Source organism: Giraffa tippelskirchi, chromosome 1, assembly GCF_054371585.1.
Source record: "Giraffa tippelskirchi isolate mGirTip1 chromosome 1, T2T-mGirTip1v1.2.pri, whole genome shotgun sequence".
Taxonomy (NCBI): domain Eukaryota; kingdom Metazoa; phylum Chordata; class Mammalia; order Artiodactyla; family Giraffidae; genus Giraffa; species Giraffa tippelskirchi.
The window spans coordinates 179,953,075-179,967,932 of NC_137275.1; the positions used below are offsets into that span (position 1 = coordinate 179,953,075).

A 14,858-nucleotide genomic window follows, 5' to 3' on the forward strand; every position below is an offset into this window, starting at 1 on the left:
ACCAAGACGAACAAATGAGTGAATTGTTTCTTGTCCACTTTTCATCAAGGGTTTGGCCCTTTGAGTCCCATGTTTACCGAGTGGGAAGGCTCTAACTTTCTACCACATCTGAAATCAGTATCTTATTTCCTGTCTCCAAGTAGAGCAACAGGGTCACTTGAACCCGAGATTGAACCTCCCTCCCACCATCTTCCAAATTCCCATTTAATTGACCAAAGGGATATAAAGTAAAGAACAATATGCATGAGGGATGTATACTGACAAAGGTTGGCACTTGCCAGACTTTTGGGACATTTATGTGAGAAAGAGTGCAACAGGAAAAGGCTAACTGGAGTGGAACTCACTATATGAAACTCCAAATCTCACCTGAGGAATAAGGACCCTGGGTGTATTTCACTGACCTCCTTGAAGTTAATGTGATAACTTCTCAAAGAGAGAAAAGGGAAGGAGAGGAGTTGACTTCTCAGTCCTGCTGGCAACTCTGAAGGTCGACTGGGATCACAGCTGATGCTCTGCCTACAGTTGGCCCAGCCAGCTCAGCAAACAAGGCAGGTGTGCCCTGGTAACTAGCCTCTCATGAGGGCCATTGTGGAAGTTGTTACATATTTGCTTCAGGCTGCTACAGCAGATCAGAAAAGATTTGTTGCCATGGGGCTCTTTTTGGCTGTTTCTCTCAAATCCCATGGAAATTATACCCTGGAAAGGTAAAAACATAGCAAATCTAATCTTCTTCCTTTTTTAGTTCATCTGGAACTGAAAGATTTAACAAAATAGTCACACAATCTCTGATCAAACTCATCTCAGCTCCCAATTCTGAACAAAACTTAGCTTCCCCATATGTTAGGATGAGCAAATAGAGAAAATTCATCAGATATGAAACAAGATGCAATAGTTCAAAAGAAAGAGACTCCATCTGAGGGATTAAGAGAAAATTGCTCCCTCAAGTTGGACTTATTGCAAGAAATAGAAGGAAACTTAGATAAAAATCTAATATGCATTTTCAGTTGCCTTCGGGAAGACATTGCATCTATGAAAAGGATTGGTTTGAAATAATACAAACTTGTTTTCAAAAGAAAAACATAATTGCTAAATTAAAAGGTTACAAAGTCCATAAAACTCAGGTTGGATACTGTAGAAAATCAAACGAGCAAATTTTATATATGTGTGTGTGTGTGTGTGTGTGTGTATACACAAATCTGTGCTTGATATATTCTCCAAGAACCCAGAGAAAGCAAATAAAAATGAAGTGAAGCACAGTAAAAAGAAGCGAATTCCATGACAACCTAGAGGGGTGGGAGGGAGGAGGGGCTATATGTATCAGTTCAGTTCAGTCGCTCAGTCGTGTCTGACTCTTTGTGATCCCATGAACCACAGCACGCCAGGCCTCCCTGTCCATCACCAACTGCCGGAATCTACCCAAACCCATGTCCATTGAGTCGGTGATACCATCCAACCATCTCATCCTCTGTCATCCCCTTCTCCTCCTGCCCTCAATCTTTCCCAGGATCAGGGTCGTTTCCAGAGTCAGCCCTTCACATGAGGTGGCCAAAGTATTGGAGTTTCAGCTTCAACATCAGTCCTGCCAATAAACACCCAGGACTGATCTCCTTTAGGATGGACTGGTTGGATCTCCTTGCAGTCCAAGGGACTCTCAAGAGTCTTCTCCAACACCACAGTTCAAAAGCATCAATTCTTCGGTGATCAGCTTTCTTTATAGTCCAAATCTCACATCCATACATGACTACTGGAAAAGCCATAGCCTAGACTAGATGGACCTTTGTTGAGAAAGTAATGTCTCTGCTTTTCAATATGCTGTCTAGGTTGGTCACAACTTTCCTAGTAAGCGCCTTTTAATTTCATGGGTGCAATCACCATCTGCAGTGATTTTGGAGCCCAAAAAAATAAAATCAGCCACTGTTTCCACTGCTTCCCCATCTATTTCCCAGGAAGTGATGGGACCAGATGCCATGATCTTAGTTTTCTGAATGTTGAGCTTTAAGCCAACTTTTTCACTCTCCTCTTTCACCTTCATCAAGAGGCTCTTTAGTTCTTCTTCACTTTCTGCCCTAAGGATGGTGTCATCTGCGTATCTGAGGTTATTGATATTTCTCCCAGCAATCTTGATTCCAGTTCGTGCTTCATCCAGCCCAGCGTTTCTCATGATGTACTCTGCATATAAGTTAAATAAGCATGGTGACTATATACAGCCTTGATGTACTCCTTTTCCTATTTGGAACCAGTCTGTTGTTCCATGTCCAGTTCTAACTGTTGCTTCCTGACCTGCAGGTGAGATGGTCTGGTATTCCCATCTCTTGAAGAATTTTCCACAGTTTATTGTGATCCACACAGTCAAAGGCTTTGGCATAATCAATAAAGCAGAAATAGAAGTTTTTCTGAAACTCTCTTGCTTTTTTGATGATCCAGCGGATGCTGGCAATTTGATCTCTGGTTCCTCTGCCTTTTCTAAAACCAGCGTGAACATCTGGAAGTTCACAGTTCATGTATTGCTGTAGCCTGGCTTGGAGAATTTTGAGCATTACTTTACTAGCGTGTGAGATGAGTACAATTGTGCAGTAGTTTGAGTATTCTTTGGCATTGCCTTTCGTTGAGATTGGAATGAAAACCGACCTTTTCCAGTCCTGTGGCCACTGCTGAGTTTTCCAAATTTGTTGACATATTGAGTGCAGCACTTTCACAGCATCATCTTTTAGGATTTGAAATAGCTCAACTGGAATTCCATCACCTCCACTAGCTTTGTTCGTAATGATGCTTCCTAAGACCCACTTGACTTCACACTCCAGGATGTCTGGCTCTAGGTGAGTGTGAGTGATCACACTGTCATGATTATCTGGGTTGTGAAGATCTTTTTTGTACAGTTCTTCTGTGTATTCTTGCCACCTCTTAATATCTTCTGCTTCTGCTAGGTCCATGCCATTTCTGTCCTTTATTGAGCCCATCTTTGCATGAAATCTTCCCTTGGTATCTCTAATTTTCTTGAAGAGATCTCTAGTATTTCCCATTCTATTGTTTTCCTCTATTTCTTTGCATTGAATGCTGAGGAAGGCTTTCTTATCTCTCCTTGCTGTTCTTTGAAACTCTGCATTCAAATGGGGTATCTTTCCTTTTCGTGGCTTTTTGTTTCTCTTGTTTTCACAGCTATTTGTAAGGCCTCCTCAGACAGCCATTTTGCTTTTTTGCATTTCTTTTTCTTGGGGATGATCTTAATCACTGTCTTCTCTACAATGTCATGATCCTCCATCCCTATGTATACACAAGCTGATTTACTTTGTTGTACAGCAAAAACTAACACCACATTTTAAAGCAATTATACGCAAATTTTTAAAAAGATGAGAATTGTGAGAGAAAGATCTAGGGTTTATTGTACTTCTACAGATCATAGAAAGCCTCAAAAGAGGGTGGTACAGATTTTTAAAAATGGCCCCTAATGAGTCTTGCCTCCCTGTGTCCATAATCCTCTGAAATGTGACCTTGACACTCCTCTTGTCAAGAGATGGAGTCCATTTCCCTGTCGAATCCAGGCCGACCTTGTGATTTGCTTTGATCAACTGAGTGCAGCAGAAGTGACATTCTGTGACTTCTGATCTCAAGCCTTGTAGCTTCCACTTTAACTCTTGGAACCTGAGACCATTGTGTAGTGAAGAAACTCAGTCCACTGAAGCCAGTGGAAACATGAGAGGCTCATGGAAGACAACCAGCACCAACTGCCAGGTATCTGAGTGAGGTCATCTTGGCCCCAGTTGAGCTGTTTCAGATGATTACAGTCACACAAACAAATGATTAAAAACATTTTTGAGGGACTTCTCTGGTAGTCCAGTGGTTAAGACTCTGTCCTTCCACTGTCAGTCCCTGATGAGGGAACTAAGATCCCAAATGCCATGCATTGCGGCCAAAAAAATAAATAAATAAAATAAAAAAACATTTGCACATACATAGGTTTAGAGATGAAAACTACAACAGAAGAATCCTTCAGGTTACTAATTCACAGAATTGTAGGCAATAATAAATCATGAGTGTTGTAAGCCACTGAGTCTTGGGGATGGTCTGTTACACAATGGAAACAGAAGAATAATAATTAGGGAAATTATCATGATAACTTTAAATGGAATACAATCTATAAAAATATCAAACTACTATGTGGTATGCCTAAACTAATATAAATCAACTGTGCTTCAATTTTAAAAAAGAAAAAGAAAGAACCATAAGAGTGTCCAGAGTCCTCTTTTCCCCCAACTGAAGCTTCTCTAGCATGCACCAGTCCATCACCCCAATGAGGAGCTCAGTCTGGTCCCTAATTCACATAATGCCCAGGAATGTTATTACAGGACATCTTTGGCTGTGGCCAGTGGAGTGAGGGCAGCACTGACTTGGTGGCTTGGCTCTGGTGGATCATCTCAAAAACTTAGGAGACTCCTGACTCGCCCCTGACTCACACAATAGCCAGAGGGGATTCTCAAGCATCATCTTTGGCCCTGTCTCTAACCCACACAATGACTGTATAACACTGGGGGCAGTGGGTCAAGTGGTGATAAATGAGGATCAGCCTAACTTGGAGGTAACCCTGAGATGTGAATGGGCTGAGTCCTCTGTTCTGGCTATTGCATGGCACAGGCCACACATGGCTTTCCACTTTCTACATTCATCTGCACCAACAACTGGGGCTGTGACCTGGGTCAGGAGGAGCTCAAATCTCGATGATCTTCCTTGTCCTCAAAAGCCTGGTGCTCACCTACCTGGGTAATATCTGCAATGGTCTCAGTGGTGTTGGGAGGGGGACTTTAGCAAAAAGGGTTTCCCTGCCTCAGAGAGAAATCAAACTATGGTAGGTGACAAAGAAGTCACCCTTTGTGCCACTTCTCTCTTCTCTGAGGGGGAAATAAAGAAGCTTAATTTTGACAGTGATACCTACCTACTGCACTGGATGAAAACTGCCCTAACCTAAAGAATTGCATCTTTTGATAAAAAGGGTCCATTGGCCACAAGAGAAAAGTAATGAAAGGAGATGCATATCTAGACCTACTTTGTGATTTTTTTTTTTAATTTCAAGGATAAGGAAAAATTTTTATAAATATCCAGACAGAAAAATTAAAAAGGATATCTATAAGCTAGTAAATGGAGTTATATGCCTCAAATCTCTCCTCTGAAACACTAAATGCCACTAGACAATCGTGCAGGGAGTCCCCTCACTCCCCTGGTTTGATGCACTGGGAGGACCACAGTATTCAGCGTAGAGTTATATTCATGGCTGTGATTCATTACAGAGAGGAGACAAAGCAAGTCAACAGAGGGGCAGGGGGAAGTGCATGGAACGAAGACCAGGGAAACCAGGCACACACTTTCAAGAGCCTCTCCCAGTGGAGTCACACAGGACACGCTTCTTCCCTGTCAATGAATTGTGACAACACATATGACATGCCCTCACTAAACAGAGACTGATAGTTGTATTGGGGGCTGGTCCTCTAGGCACCCTCTGCCTTCTATGTACCAAGATTCCAGACAGCTAGAAGGAAAGTAGATGTGCAGCATCAACCACGTGGTTTGTACAATTTAGACACAATGATTCACCCTTATAAATTCTGGAAGCTATGGGAACGCTTCCCAAATTCAAGTTCCCAGACACCAGCCAAGGGTCAACCTGGCCAGCAGGCCTTTCTAAGAATAACAGTCTCAGGTCTGCTCCATTAACTCTTTTCTGCACAACAATGAGACAGCATCTACAGATTTTTAATTTAAAATATGACCCAATATTTTTTTAAATTTAAGTATAGTTGATTTTTGGAGAAGGCAGTGGCACCCCACTCCAGTACTCTTGCCTGGAAAATCCCATGGACGGAGGAGCCTGGTAGGCCACAGTCCATGGGGTCACTAAGAGTCGGACACGACTGAGCGACTTCACTTTCACTTTTCCCTTTCATGCACTGGAGAAGGAAATGGCAACCCACTCCAGTATTCTTGCCTGGAGAATCCCAGGGACGGCGGAGCCTGGTGGGCTGCCGTCTATGGGGTCGCACAGAGTCGGACACGACTGAAGCGACTTAGCAGCAGCAGCAGCAGCAGCATAGTTGATTTTAGATATTATGCTTGGAGAAGGAAATGGCAACCCACTCCAGTATTCTTGCCTGGAGAATCCCAGGGACAGCAGAGCCTGGTGGGCTGCTGTCTATGGGGTCGCACAGAGTCGGACACGACTGAAGTGACTTAGCAGCAGCAGCAGCAGATATTATGCTAGTTTTAAGTGTATACAAGCGTCCCTATGGCTCAGTCGGTAAAGTATCTGCCTGTATTGCAGGAAACCCAGGTTTGATCTCTGGACTGGAAAGACCCCTGAGAAGGAAATGGCAACCCACTCCAGTATTCTTGCCTGGGAAATCTCATGGACAGAGGAGCCTGGTGGGCTACAGTCTATGGGGTCACGAGTCAAGACAGGACTTAGTGACTAAACCACCACCACCACATAGTGATTCAGTATTTTTGCACATTATACTCCGTTGTAAGTTATTGCAAGATAATGGCTCTAATTCCCTCTACCATACAGTATATGTATTCTTGTCACTTATCTATTTTATATACAGTATTTTGTATGTGTTAATCCCATGCCCCTAATTTGTCCCCTGCCTTCCATCACCCCTTTGGAAACCACAAATTTGTTTTCTATGTCTGTGAACCTGTTTCTATTTTTCATATACATTCATTTGTATTACTTTTTAGATTCCATATATAAATAATACAATGTTTGTCATTCTCTAACATATTTTACTAAGCATAATATTCATCCACATTGCTGCAAATGGCAGAATTTCATTCTTTTCTGTGACTGAGTAATATTCCATTATATTTATACAGTATCTTCTTTATCCATTCATTAGGTGATGGGCACCTGGGTTGCTTTCCTGTCTTGGATATTGTAAGTAATGCTGCTGTAAGTGCGTGTATCTTTTCCAATTTGTGTTCTCATTTTTTCTAAATATATACCTAGGAGCAGAATTGTAGTTCTGTTTTTAGTTGTTTGAAGAATCTCCATAATGTTTTCCATAGTGGCTGCACCAATTTACAGTATATCATGTTTCTCTTTTCTCCACATTCTCTCCAACTTGTGACTTGTAGGCTTTTTGATGATAGCCATTCTGACAGGTGTGAGGTTATATTTCATTGTTGTTTTGATTTGCATTTCTCTAATAATTAATGATGTTGAGTATCTTTTCATGTGCCTGTTAGACATTTGTATGCCATCTTTGGAAAAATATCTATTCAGGTCTTGTGACCATTTTTTATCACATTTTTTATATTGAGTTGTATGAACTGTTTATATATCTTGGATATTAATCCCTTATCAGTCACATTATTTACAAATACTTTCTCCCATTCCATAGGTTGTCTTTTCATTTTGTCAATGCTTTTCTTTTCTGTGCAAAAGCATATAAGTTTAGCCAGGTCTAATTTGCTTATTTTTGCTTTTCTTTTGCCTTGGGAGACAGATCAAAAAATATTGCTAAAATTTATGTCAAACAGTGTTCTACCTATGTTCTCTTCTAGAAGTTTTATGATTTCAGGTCTTACATTTAGGTCTTTAAACCATTTTGAGTTTGTTTGTATACGGTGTCAGAGAATGTTCTAACTTATTGTTTTACATGTCGCTGTCCAGTGTTCCCAGCACCATTTATTGAAGAGACTGTCTTTTCTCCACTGTATAATTTTGTCTCCACAGTCATAGATTAATTGACCATAGGTATATGGGTTTATTTCTGGGCTGTCTGTTATGTTCCACTGATCTACGTGTCTGTTTTTGTGCCAGCACCATACTGTTTAGATTACTGTAGTTTTGCCATATGGTAGTCCGAAAAGGTTATACCTCTGGTTTTGTTATTTTTTTTTCTTAAGATTCCTTTAGCAATTTAGGGTCTTTTGTAGTTCCATATAAATTTTAGGATTATTTGTTCTAGTTCAGTGAAAAGTATCATGGGCATTTTAATGTTATTGCATTAAATCTATAGATTGTTTTGTGTTTGACCGAGTAGTTTTAAACTCAGCTGAATTGTTGTTCAGGGGCTATGGCAATAGACAGACGTTCTCAGATATGCAAGGTCTCAGAAATGCACTTCATACCCTTCCTGAAAAATTACTTGAGTAAGTGTATCAGTTTTCTATTGATGCTGTAACAAAGTACTACATGTTTCATGGTTTAAAACAACAGAAATTTATTATCTTACAGCTCTAGAGGTCAGAAGTCCAACATGGGTGTCTCATGAGCAAAAACTAAGGTATCAATAAAACAAGGTTCCTTCTAGAGGCTCTAGTGGACAATATCTTTCCTTGCCTTTTCCAGCTTCTAGTGACAACCTGGATTTATATTCAAAGCCAACAAGGGTGGGTCAAGTCCTACTCATGCTCCCCCCCCCTCTTACCTGCTTCCATAGTTATGTCTGTCTCTGATCACAGCCAACAGGTTATCTGCTTCTAAAGATTTCTGTGTTTAGATTGTACTTACCTGAATAATCCAGGATACACTTCCTATGTTAATGACCTGACCCTAATCACATCTGCAAAGTCCCTTTTGCCAAGTAAAGTAATGTATCCCCAAATTCTGGGGATTAAAATGTGCACATCTTTTGAGGGGTAGGGGGATTATCCTGCCAACCTCAGTAGTATTCCGGCCCACCAAGGAGTGAGTCAAAATAAAGACCGCAAGACTGGTGGAGGGGATGGTACAGGGGTTCCCCAGATAGAAGAGGAAGAGGGAAGACTAGAACCACATGTTTGATGGAGGGTATTTGAAGATTGTCAACACTTCAGCAGTGGGAGAACAGACCATGGAGGGGAAAGTGAGGGATGATGAGGAAGATAGTTTGGATCACAAAGGTCTTGAGTACAAGGCTGAAATGTTTGCTCTCCATGTGAAGGCCATGAGCAGAACAGAGACGTCTGTATACCTTAAAAGTCAGCATTGCAGCAGACAGATGAGAGAGTAACCACAGTGGCCTTGGAACACATATAAACCCACCGAGTTTGGCTCTGAAGAGCTGGGAAGCTAGGGCAAACCGGGTAACACATCGATTTCTGTCCCTTTATTTTCTCTCATGCGTGCATGCTAAGTCACTTTGGTCGTGTCCAACTCTTTTTGACCCCATGGACTGTAGCCCACCAGGCTCCTCTGTCCATTGGATTCTCTAGGCAAGAACACGGGAGAGAGTTGTCATGCCCTCCTCCAGGGGATCTTCCAGACCCAGCGATCAAACCCACATCTCTTAGGTCTCCTGCATTGGCCTTTTACCACTAGTGTCACCTGGAAAGCCTCTTATTTTCTCTCTTCAGATCTTAAAACCAATATCCCTCAGGAGCCACCTGGATGGCTTTTTTGATGAAGGGGACAGCAATGAGTAAGCAGAGTAGACCGCTGTTTGGGCAGGTGCCCTGTTGACTCCTCTTCTACAGAGATGAAGGGAACCAGCTCCCCAGCTTCTTGCCCCCTGGCAGCCAGGGCACTTGGCTAAGTAAGGACTGCTGCCTGATGATCTGATTTATAAGAGTGGGTGACATAAAAATGAAGCATATTTAGAACTGGCTCATGGAAGCAGTGTCCATTAATGGGATGGTCATTCCTAACTAGATTGAAAGATGACTGTTCTGCCTCCTCTTCATTTCCTTCTGCAACTGCTTTGATTCCTGCCCGTATTTCAAGTCTGATCCTCCAGCTTTCCATTGATTTTATAAACTTTGCAATATCCTCCCGATAAGACTCTTTTTACAAATGTTTGCTAAAGACTGTTTATTTTGCTTGCAACTGGTAACCCTCATCCAGTCAGTAACTCTTGCTATAAGCCTTTGCTCAACCCAAAGTGTCTCTTTCATGCTACATAAGGCAGAACCTCAGTTTCCTCAAAGGTTTAAATGTTTTTGTGAAGGACATGGGCACCCCACCAAAGGCAATTTGCCTTCTCTCTGGATGAGAATGCAAACTGACCTCTGTGTGCTATGTGCTAAGTGTCTTCAGTCGTGTCTGATTCTGCACAACCCTATGGACCATAGCCCGCCAGGCTTCTCTGTCCACGGGATTCTCCAGACAAGAATACTGGAATGGGTTGCCATGCCCTTCTCCAGGGGATATTCCCAACCCAGGGGTCAAACCCGGATCTCTTATGTCTCCTGCATTGGCAAGTGGATTCCTTACCACTAGCTCCACCTGGGAAGCCTTCTCATAAATCCAGAGACATAATTCTCAGACCAATGCCGGCAACAAGAGCTGTCCCTTTAACCAGCTGCATGGAAGGCCTGGGCTACAAGCCCTTGTCAGAGAATCTTCTTGCAAAGACTTCCAGGCATGAGTCATGAATCAGTTGCAAAACTGCACCTGCCTGAGCCTTGATGCAGACCACAGATATCTGGGACAATCCAATGGTCAGGTGCATGCTGTAGTCCTCTGCTCTGAGGTCTGTCTCTGAATTAGGCATGTGGCCTAGGTTTTCTTAGCTCCTCCACCCTATAAAATGTGTTCTCCTCCAAGCTATGACAGAGTCATACTCTCTCCACCTTTACAGAGCTTACACACAAAGTGCTGCTTGAACAGCTAATGGGGCAACTGTTGACCAATTATGTAGATGAACCAGATAAATTCATAGAGCCTCACTGTTCTCATCTTTAGACTGGAAGTAACAAACCCAACATCCCAGAGAACTTGTGAGACTCAGATGAGTTAATGAATTTAAAAGAATTTTGTAAACTGTAAAGAGCTGCACAGACATGCAAGAGTAAAATTATGTTACTTGATGTCTTTCAGTAGGAAATGAGGTAATAAAGTCCTTCTGTGATTTAGTGCTAGGAAAAAACCATCTCTGCCTAAAAATTGATCCAGGTGGTCCCTGCTCTCTGAAATGAGAGAGAACTTTAGTAACCAGCACTCTTTTGTGGCAAGTGATGGAAACCCTAGTTGAAATACTTTAAATCAAAAGGGGGGTTATTGGGTCATTAAGAAGGAGAGACAGGGATGAGGCCAAACACAGGGATGGCTTGAAGTGGGGATCCATCAATCAATTGGCATCCTTTCAATCCGCTCCCCATTCTTTTACCTTTGTTTCTCTCTGCCCATTGGCTTTGTTCTATCTGCACATTATTTCTCCATGTGCTGGAGTCTTCAAACCTTCAGACTCTCATCAGCTCAGTAACCATATGAAACAAATCTTCCCCTTCAGCTTCAGACTAGAGACCCAAACTCAGATTTATCAGCATGACCAAAATATTTAGCCAGGGAAGTAATATTTGATGTGTAGCAGAGCATTTTCTCCCAATACCCGTTCTACTCTTCTTTCTGGGAGTTCCATTTTTGAGCTGAGCATATTTCTGCCCAGTTAATTTCCTGGCCTCCTTTGAAATTACACATGGCCATGTGTCCAAGTTCTGATCAATGAAGTGTAAGTGGAAGTATTCGGAGTTATTTCTGGAAAACTTTAAAGGAAGAGGCTGCTTTTTTCTCCTTTCTATAACTTGGAATGTGGATGCAATGGCTAGAGCTCCAACAGCCATCCTGTATCATGAAGAGGCTTTGGGCATGGAAGCTGCATCTGGCAGAGGAGTAAGATAGAAAGAGCTTTGATTTCTGTTACCATGTCTCTTTCCTACCACCCTTAAACTGCCTCCTCTTTTCATTTTTATGTGTGAGAAAAAATATATACTTCTATCTTGTTTAAGCTGTTGTTGTGGAGTCTTTGTTATTTGCAGCCTAACCTAATCCTAATGGAAACAGTGACAGACTTTATTTTGGGGGGCTCCAAAATCACTGCAGATGGCAACTGCAGCCATGAAATTAAAAGACGCTTACTCCTTGGAAGAAAGCTATGACCAATCTAGACAGTATATTAAAAAGCAGAGACTTTGCTTTGCCAACAAAAGTCTGTCTAGTCAAAGCTTTGGTTTTTCCAGTAGTCATGTATGGATGTGAGAGTTGGACTATAAAGAAAGCTGAGCGCCAAAGAATTGATGGTTTTGAACTGTGGTGTTGGAGAAGACTCTTGAGAGTCCCTTGGACAGCAAGGAAATCCAACCAGTCCATCCTAAAGGAAATCAATCCTGAATATTCATTGGAAGGACTGATGCTGAAGCTGAAACTCCAATACTCTGGCCACCTGATGCGAAGAACTAACTCATTTGAAAAGATCCTGATGCTGGGAAAGATTGAAGGCAGGAGGAGAAGCGAATGACAGAGGATGAGATGGTTAGATGGCATCACTGACTCAATGGACATGAGTCTGAGTAAGCTCCAGGAGTTGGTGATGGACAGGGAAGCCTGGCGTACTGCAGTCCATGAGGTCGCAAAGAGTCGGACACGGCTGAGCAACTGAACTGGAACTGGACTAATCCTAAACAATACACAACTCAAGTCAAGGAGAGAACATCAACTGATAGAAGAAGGGACTAGAGAGAAAACATCCCAAGAAACACAAAACAGTAACTGTTAGAGTAGCTCACTGTCTCCCTTCCTGCTTTGCACTCCAGGAGCCTTTCAGCTGTCTGGAGTTGTCCACTCTTCATGCTCCCTTTAGTCTTAGCTCAGATGTTCTCCTTTTCCATGCATTGGTTAATGCCAATCTTATAAGAGTAGGCAGAGTTTAACATGAAAACCTCCTTCTCAACAGTGTGCCCCATGAAACATTCATCCCCTGAGGTGCTTGGAGGAAAATGGACCTATGGTCAGAAAGTCTGGGGAATGCTACAGACTAGAGATTCACAAAGCATATTAGCATGATAAAGGATCTGAAATGTTCTTCAAAGAAACCCAATTAACTTTCTTTAATTCATCTTTTCCACAACTTTACTGCAGAAATTTCCTTTCTGCCTATATAACACCTATTAATATCTCACTGGGAAAGATGCTCTGAGACATGTTTGATTAGATAAGTAATAGTAAAAGTAGTATTTCCATGACCTTGGAAAGTGCTTGGGTGAATAGGTCATGCACCAGCCACGAGGACCTGCTTGGTGCTGGCTGTTCCTAGATCATGATGTCCTAGTTGTGGCCACGGTGGGACTGTGACCTTGCTTGTTCCAGACCCAGTGTTTCAAGGTCCATTTCCTCTGTCTATTTCACAAGGAGGTTGCAGATAGATCTGAGTCTGGTTTTGGTGAGATCAGCAATCGGTTCAAACCCTAGAGAAGAGAAAGATTATTTGTTGAAGGCTCCATCGGTAGTAACCTGCCTTCAATACAGACCAAAGACAGGATGAGAATTAAAGCAAGAGACATCCACCTAAGCTGGGAAGGAAAGTTCTCTTCAGTCTTGGCCAGATCGAAGCCAAAGCCTCCTATAGATTATAACCTCTTCCAACTGTCTGAAGAGTGTGAGTCCTGCTCTTGAATTGAGCAACCAAGCAGGCTGTTTGTTGCTGCTTATGATGGATCTGTATAAGCAGACCCCCTAGGGTCTGCTGAAGGCTGGGCTACCTGTCCTGCAGGCTGTTTGGGAGGAAGTTTTCAGTCCTATTTTTCCTGGTCTGGGAACACAGCTGTGGATTGCTGGTTGACGTATCCCCTACAAACTGACAGACCAGGGACTGCCAAGGAGAGGGACTGAGGACAAAGTGAGGGAAAGAAACCCCCAGGCGCGTCTGTGGGGAGAATCCTCCCTTCTGTCACAAAGACAGGCAGCAGCAGGCACCTCCTGCTGTTCCTTCGAATTGAAACCTCTCTCTCCTGCCACCCCCTCCACATATCCAGTTCTTTTGAGGTTCATCCCAGGCACAGAAGAGACTGACCTTGAAACTAATAGATTTGAACTCCATGAGCTGCCCTTTATTGCCCATGTGGCCTTGGGAAAGTCCCTTTGGCTCTCTGTAGCCCAGAGAATGTGGGAAGAAATGATGAGTGAGAGAACCACCTGATTCTGTACTAACTAGTTCAATACTATGCTCTGCAGAGTATTGAGCATGCTCCATCTATATATATATATCCCCTTGCTTGCAGCTTTTCCTGATTCTTCCAACATGAGCTTTCCTACCCCAAGGCTTTCTTACATCGAATCTGCCTTAAAGTGGGATTTTCCTCAGCTTTTCCACTTTGGGTGCAAGACTTTACTAGACCTGAAAGTGAAGAGAGTCACAGCAGACCCATTGGAGGCAATTTTAGAATAAATGTTGATTGGTTTGAGAGGTTGATTCTTGGAGATGATCTCCATGAATATGTTTTCAGGGGAACTTGGTTTTATTTTGTCTTATGTTTTTCCATGAATGTGCTTCCAGTCTAAATCTGTGAAAGATTATCCTGGACCAGGTGCAGTTCATCCTCCCTTTGTTGTGGGGATTTCCAGAACAAAGAGATACCCAGTCCCAAAATGGAGTGACTTCATATACTCCAGAGGGAGGGTGGGGCAGAGAGAGGGAGAGAGCGAGAATGCTGCAATGAGTGGGGAGGGTTGAGGAGAGGAGGAGGTTGGTTTTCAGATCTATCCTGAACTTCTCAATTTTATTCATAGAAGTCACAGCCAGCCTTGATTGGAAAGCAGCAGTTAATGTAACTGTAGGTTCTGCCAGCCGTTTCCTCACGATCTTCAGCAGGGCAGCTGCTTATGCTGAAAGAGGGAGATTAGGTCCTGTTTGTATATACGGGATTGCTTTCTCCGCTTTTCTTGGTACTAAAAACCAAAACCATGTGGGAATAGGTTTCAACATTCCAGGTGCAGGATGCTGAGTTCTCTGGTGTGGGTCTCTCCTCCCCAGCACAGCAGAGTCATATTCCTCAGATGCACATGGAACCTGGACCCCCGGTCTTCAAGGCTCTCCTTTTGCCACAGAAATTGAAGTCCACTCCTTGAGGGCTGTCACATTAGCACTCCCCTGCAGAACCCTGAGAGGAGCAAG

At 42.7% G+C, this 14,858-nt stretch overlaps 1 long non-coding RNA gene across 1 annotated transcript in view; it reads left to right on the top strand.

Moving 5' to 3' along the window:
- The first annotated feature begins 5,456 nt into the window (after positions 1–5,456).
- LOC145513914 (uncharacterized) overlaps positions 5,457–14,858 on the top strand; it is a 78,255-nt gene continuing 68,853 nt past the window's right edge. The window contains exon 1 of the long non-coding RNA XR_014059781.1: positions 5,457–5,529. This is a non-coding gene — a long non-coding RNA (uncharacterized LOC145513914). The remainder of the gene's footprint in view (positions 5,530–14,858) is intronic.